Here is a 7357-nt window from a genome sequence, read left to right as displayed (position 1 = left end):
TTCTTTCATTCTTCCTTTATTTTAACCCTCTTTCTTCTCTTTCCCTCTTTTCCTTTCTTTTTTCTTTCTCCTTTCTCTTTCCTTTTTCTCTTTTCTTTCTTTTTACTCTAATTCCTCCTCTTTTTCCTGTTCATTCTCTCTGTCTCTCTCTCTCCCTCCCTCCCTCCTCCCTCCCTCCCTTTCTCTATCTCTCTCATATATATGTATATATGTATATGTATAAAATCTCAGACAAAAAGCCGTCCTTTACAGGAAAAGCCAGATCTACTTGCAGATTGGTGACACTCTTCCACACTCCCATGCGATCCCACCTGCTATGAAATGATGTCTCCTTGATTCACTTTTTAAAAATCATGCCTCCCTGAGAAGTGAAAGGAGAGGCCAAGCAGAGTTTACTATCTTTTTTTTTTTTACTTCCTGGCAAACAGCAAGTGTTTTTATTCTGCCCTCCCAACTGAGCTAATGGATGGGAGAGATTAGAAGAGCCTAAACAATTTTCTCTCACTATGGCCATGAGTTGCTGTCCTGTGGTGCTCTGTGATCCTGTCTTTTTGAATCTATAAAATGGGCCTATTATTTCTCTGCTTTATGGGAGCCTTAATTAAAGTGTTTAGGAAGACAAAATGCTTGGAGATGCTCTTATGAGAAGGTGCTGTACACAGGAGATGGAGACATAAATGATAATTATTATGTCTCATTAGCTTGGAATGATGATTTGCATCACTGGGGTGCCAAAAAGGGGAATGAACAGGGAGACATCTGATGTTAGGTTCCGAGGCTGCACTGGATGTTTGTCTAATGTGCTAGACATGTCTCAGAGACCTTGTACCTCTTTAGGATCCCTGGATCTGTCCTCTGATTTGCAGGATAACCTCTAAACAAACCCCTTTGATCTCCCAGGAATCATTTTTTCTCTCTGATCTGATTTTTAATTCTTTCACTTAATCAATTAGTGGATGATTGGGTAGATGATTTCTGAGGAGGTTTCTTTCATATAGAACATTCTGCGTTTTAAGGTTTCTTCAAATGCTAAAGACAAAGACCTATATTCTAGAAGCTAAAACTCTTTCCAGCTCTCACAATTCATGCTTCATATTTTGCCAGCATTAATATTATGTTCTAAAGTCCCTTCCAGTGCCAACTTTTTTTTACCATATTCTAATGTTCCTTCTAGTTCTAAAATTCTAGTCTGAAATTGTTTTAGTGTTCATATATTCTATAAATCTCTTAAATCCAAGAATGCCCAGGAGAGGTCAGATTTCATCTGGTAGGCTGAGAGCAAAACGTTTTATACAAATTTTGTTGTTTAGTTATTTTTTAGTGATCTACAATACTCTGTGACCCTATTTGGGGTTGTTTTAGCCAAGAAATTGGAGTAGACCATTTCTTTCTCCAGCTCATTTGGCAGATGAGGAAACTGAGACAAACAGAGCTGGGTCACACAACTAGTAAGTGTCTGAGGCTGGATCTGAACTTAGGAAGATGAATCTTTCTGATACCAGGTCTGGTATTCTATCGCTTGAGTCAGTTTTTAGTAACAGAGAGGCAATGAAACTTCCCAGGTGGGAAATGGGAATTCTAAATGTTCCAAATACCTCAATATGGTTTTGTCCCTTTCTGTGAATTATTCAAAAATCATACGTACCCCAGGCCTACTCTTTCCCAAGCCTTTAACTCAATACCTGTTGAAAAACCACACCATCCTCCCCAGGGAAGAAGAAGACAAGTTTGACTTGATGGTGAATGTTGCCAAGTTGACAACACTGTTAGTTTATATTTCTTCAGTAGTTACTATGTGTAATACATGACTTGATAGGGTGAGAATAAGATTGAGTTTCTCTCTCAAAGTGAATATAAAATGCTACTTGAAAAGGACCTATTGCAGAGAATTTATAGCTACTTTTTCCTTGGCTATCAGCAGCTGTGACTCAGCAGCCAATTAGAGCACTCTTCCCCGTCTTCCGGTACAAGTCCCTCACTACTCTTTTATCTCAATCCCTGGTAGCCTGAAGCCAAAGATGAAAAAAAGAAAGTAAGGGGAAGGGGACCTAATGTAATTCAGTCGCTTATCAACCATTTCCCAAGAAAAATGACCTTGGAAAAACTTTGTTAAGAAGGTCCTTGGTGACATACCACCCCAGAGGATAACAAGCAGTGGAGGATTGTTGAAATACTTTGAGCATCCATGATTTCACTGGAGCATGCCCTCCACAGAAGCAGATTGTCACTCCTCTGTGACTTCAGTGGACAACGTTCTCCTTGCTTAGGGATATAAGATCACAGATCAAGGACTAGACAGGACCTCAAAAGCTACTTTAAATCATCCTTTTTCAGATGAGGAAATAGCTAAACTGGGAAGGTCACCTTGGTCAGCAGACATAACATACTGTCTGCCCTTCTGGAAGACATAGTTAGGGCAAAGGACTTGGATTCTAAATTCTAAATTCAGCTTACTTCCTTCATGACCCAGTGAAATCACTTAGACTCTAGAAGCCTCAATTTCCTCCTTTATAATTTGAAGGGTTTGAACCAGATGATTTCTAAGGGTTTTGTGTATTATATTAGTCTGTTCTTATGTCATTTTCCTACTAAACTAATCTCCTTGGGGAAAGGGATAAACTAAACTTTGGGTTTTTTTTTTCTCCAGAGGTTTTGATAACCGTAAATTTATTAAGTAAATTTAATAAGCTTATTGACAAGAACTGATTTCTAATTCTGGTTTTGACATTGATTGTGTTGGGTAAGTCACTCTACTGGGCCTCAGCTTCCTCATTTGTAAAATGGGGTTAATAAGACTTACACAATGAAGGTGTGATCTCTAGAGTCTAGAAAGATTCTGGGTGATCTCTACAATCCTTTCCAGTTCTTAAATGGTATGATGCTATAATAGGATGCCTCCCCCAGAGTGTAGGTGCCACAATCCTTACATAAATGATCAACCCATTGACAAAGAATCAAGCCTAATTCCATGTTCTGTACAGCTTGCTAGGAAGGCTTAATGAAGACTAAAAATAATACAAAAGTTAAGAAAGGCATAGTTAATGTGCTCATGGTTGAATCTAATTAGATTTTTACCAGTGACTTCATTGGCCAATATCATAACCCATCCACCATCTTCATTCACCCTGTTTCCATTGACCATTGAAACTGATAAAAATTATGCAGCAAAATGATATTATATGGAAGTATACTGGGAAAGAAGACAGGAAAACCAGGAGCTGAAACCAGAGGGGTCAATAATTCACTATTTGAGTTAGTTTGGGGTAATCAAACTACTCTGAACCTCAGTTTTCTAATATATAAAATGGAGAATAGTAGTAATAATAGTAATAATAACAACAGCAACAACAATGATGATGATGATGATGATATATTCCCCAGAAAGTAATGACAGTATTATACAAAGATCAAAGAAGAGGGGAGTCGGGAAATCAAGGTCAAGTCAAAACTCTGTTGCTTATGAAAATCAGAGAATTTGAAGTCAAAGGGGACCTTAGAGATAATCTAGTTCAACCTTTTTATTTTACAGAGAAGAGAACTGAAGCCCAAAGTAATTAAATGATTCATCTAAAGACATACAGGTAGTAAATAGCAGGGTTGGAATTTGGACCTGATTATATGACTCTAAGTCCACTATAAGCCATATTACTTTGGTGTGACCTTGACTTCTTAGACTTCCATCTTTCCCATTTACAAAATGGGAGGGTTTGACTCGGTAACCTTTGGGTTCCCTTTATACTCTATCAATTTATATTTTATATGAGGGATTCTAAGATGTGAGGATAACCCTTTGCAAGTCATATAAATGTGAGTTGGAATATTAATAATAATGATTACTAGTGATAAGAAAATGCTTTCCTTCCATCTCTTATATTCTATAGTCCAAGGTCTCTAGTGGTCTATAATTCTATGATTCTAATAGAGATTTTGTGATATTCTTATGATCTGAAAGTGATTGGAAAGAGCTACTGTGATAAATAAATTATAAAAAAAATTTGGATGAATTTTCTTCTTTTGATGATATTTAGTATTTAAAGTCTTTCATGATCTGGTCCCTATTTACTTTTCTGAATCAATGTACATGATTTATACATTATTCTCTTTCTTACACTCTATAGGGTAGCAAAATTGCCCCATTTACTCCTCCTCCTCACATATGATGCTTCATCTTCCCATGTCTGACATGCATTCCCTCTTTACCTCTATCTCTTAGAATCTCTTGCTTCCTTCAAGACTCAGATGAAATACAATTGACATGAAGCCTTTCCTGAACCTCCTGACTTCTTGGTGCCCTTCCTTTCCAAATACTTTGTATTTATTTTGCATGTTTTTGACACATCTTATTACAGCATTGATTTCTCTGGTCCTCACTTCCCAAAGGCCTGTTGAGTTACATTTCCATTCCATCCTCCAGAAGTCCCTCCAAACTGAAGAGTGTTAGAAGGTCTCTCTTCTCTGTCACTGGTTTGAACCCCCACTCATTGTTTTACCCCAATTTTAGGGGTCCAAACATCCATTTAATTAATTAACAACTGGATAAGTTTTTACACAGGAATAATTATTTCAAAGGTATAAACTAACCCCTCAAGTATATATATATATAATACTTCCTATATCCCCCCTCAGTCCTTGGGGAGGAAAGAGGAATTAGATTCAGAGTCGGGTCAGTTCCTTTATAAAACCAGCCCACTAGGTTCCAAATCCAAAGCTCTCCTGAATTTGCATCAAGGGCTTCTCAGAGTTTCCTTTTTGGATCAGAGGCAACATCCAACCTGAAATCCTTCAGAGACCCATAGCTCAGGCTCCTCAGTTTGAAACACCACTCCCTTTTCCTAGAACTGAAAAAAGACAAATGAAACAGAACCAAGATATCATTGACAAATAATTAACATCAATTAATTTTTATAGCAAGAAGCAAAGTACAAAAGTGTTTCCCTGAACCAGGACATACTCTTCCTTTTATACTTTAGTCCTAAATAAGCTTCCGATTGCTAGGTTCACTTCCTGGGCCAATGGATAAGTCATTCCCTTGCCTTCAGGACCTGGCATCTCCTGATGTTGAGTTGATTAGTTACCAGATTGGGTCAAGCAGGTCACTTGTCAGGGCTGACTCCTCCTCCAGACTCAACCAATGAACTCTGATGTCTTCTTTGAAGGTCACAAGGTTTTTTGATTTCATTCACCCAAGACTGGAAAAGAATGACTCAAGGAGGCAGAGAAATAGAAGCAACATGTATTCACAGACATGTGTCATCCCTCAGTGGGAAAAAAAGAATCAGCCACTATTCCCCTCACATAGAGGAGTGTAGTTCTTTCTCTGGTCAAAAGAAAACTAGGGAAAATAAGAGACAGAGAATGGATGGGAATGTTTCAGATATGAGAAAGAGTAAGTATAAAGATATGGAGAAAGAAGATGTAATTGTGTGTTTTAGGAACAACTTCCCCAGTATTATGCTTTGACTCTGAGTGTGCTTGCACCCTTTTTCCTCCTTCCATCTTGGATATTCTCTCCCATTGTAGAGACCAATGAGTCTCCAGAACTGGACTGATTAGATATTCTGGATCTGCTAGATTGATCATTGCAAATACAAGAATTGTTCAAGGACCCAGCACCCATTTAATCTCTTGATTCCAAGCGCTGGCAGTTTTTGGCAGTCTCTATCTTGCCCTAATGCCTACCTGTTCCATATCTCCAGACTCTCCAGGGATCCACACTGAGAATATCCCTTCCCCCAAGTTGGTGGGAATCCTCTAAGCTTCTTGAACCATACTAAACTCAATCAATGCTATCAGCAATTCATACCTGGACATCAAAAAACACACATCTTGATTCATCCTCTCTTAGCTTCTATGTAAGTTGTGTTTTTAATGATTCATTTTCTCTCATCAGTCATATCATTAATCATAACAAGGCCAAGAATTCTTACATTATCCAGATTCTGTTCTCCACAATCTATGTTACATGACTCTCAATGCCCTTGCTGCCAATACCCAGGGCTGGTCTTCCATCCATACCCACTCACCAAATAACAGCATCCAGAGAGTATCTTGCTGCCATCTCATATACAAGGTTATCAATTACTGGAATTGGCTCCTTCTGGTTTTCAGTTCTCTTCCTCTTCCAGAGGTACAATTCCTGCTTCCTCACAATAAATTAGCACATTTAGATCCAGGAACAACTGGTAACCTGGTTATGACCTGACAAGTGGTCATCAAGTCTGGAAAGACTCTGATAGGGAACTCACCACTTTATGAGACTACCCATTCCCCTTTTGAACTACTTGAATTGTTAGAAAGTCTTCCTCTATCCTAAATTGAAATCTATCCACATCTCTGCAGTAATGGTAATGGGCTAGCAAAGGACTTTTTCATCAGGTTTATTGAGCCTGATTTTTAGAACTACAGATTAGAAAATGAGAAAGAGAAACAATGATCATAATAAATAGTAATAAATGAGGAGATACAGAAGTAATTTCCTCATACCTTAACCTGACTCTTGGCTTGAACGAGAATTTCCAGCTCAATGCGGGCCTTGCTTTCTTTCTATCTTGGCTTCCTGCCATGGACCAAGAAGAGCCAAACAAGGCTTACGGAGAGTAAAAAATCTATCCGATTATGCCTCTTGTTTCTGCTGAGTCACCAAGGAGCCTGGAAAACAACATGCTTGATGTGTAATCAGAGAAGTTTATGCAGTCCCTATAACTCTGGGGAAATGTTGAAGCATTTCCTTTGAATTGAAAGCAGAACACCAAGTTTAATTTCAGAATTTGCCCCCTCCCTGGTCCTGCAGGCCACCAATAGAGTATACATAAATAGAAGAGAAGGGGGGAGACTACTATAGCAAAGTACCAAAAAAATACTATTTTCAGAATTAGAGAGGCTGACCAATTAGAAGCTCTGGCTTTGCTACCTACAATTTGTGAAACTTGGGCAACTTACTACACCACTCTAAGCCTCAGTTTCCTCATTGGTCAAAATGAGAGAGGTTAGACTTCAATGTCATTTGTAATTTTAGACTCTAGAGTTTGGGATTTTTTTTCCCCTTTTTCTCTCAGCCTTTTGGACATTCTATCTAGGAGGCAAATTGTAGGCAGAAGATAATTGGCTCCTAAGAAATGGTGACAAGGGGAGATGAAGCTGCTGATGGATTAATGACTATTTTAACTTAGGTGTTAAGATTTGTCCTCTGGCTGGTCTCCAGCATGGAGGAGGCAGTCTGGTGTTCAAGAAAGAACACTGAACTTGTAATAAGACAATTCCGGTTCAAGTTCCCTTTCTGCAATGCACTATAGCTGTTTGACCTTACACAAGTGATTTCTTGATTCTAGATCTCATATAATGAGAAAGTTAGACCGGA

At 38.4% G+C, this 7357-nt stretch overlaps 1 long non-coding RNA gene across 1 annotated transcript; it reads right to left on the bottom strand.

Moving 5' to 3' along the window:
* Window positions 1-3371: 3371 nt before the first annotated feature.
* Window positions 3372-6626, bottom strand: LOC141516414 (uncharacterized). The gene is made up of 4 exons (XR_012476694.1): window positions 6024-6626; window positions 5680-5803; window positions 5076-5189; window positions 3372-4838 (listed from the first exon to the last, which is right to left on the bottom strand). It is a non-coding gene; the product is annotated as an uncharacterized LOC141516414 (long non-coding RNA).
* Window positions 6627-7357: the final 731 nt, after the last annotated feature.

Source organism: Macrotis lagotis, chromosome 3 (assembly GCF_037893015.1).
Source record: "Macrotis lagotis isolate mMagLag1 chromosome 3, bilby.v1.9.chrom.fasta, whole genome shotgun sequence".
NCBI classification, from domain to species: Eukaryota; Metazoa; Chordata; class Mammalia; order Peramelemorphia; family Peramelidae; genus Macrotis; species Macrotis lagotis.
Note: the sequence above shows the minus strand (reverse complement) of the source record. Positions and strands in the feature narration are given on the sequence as shown.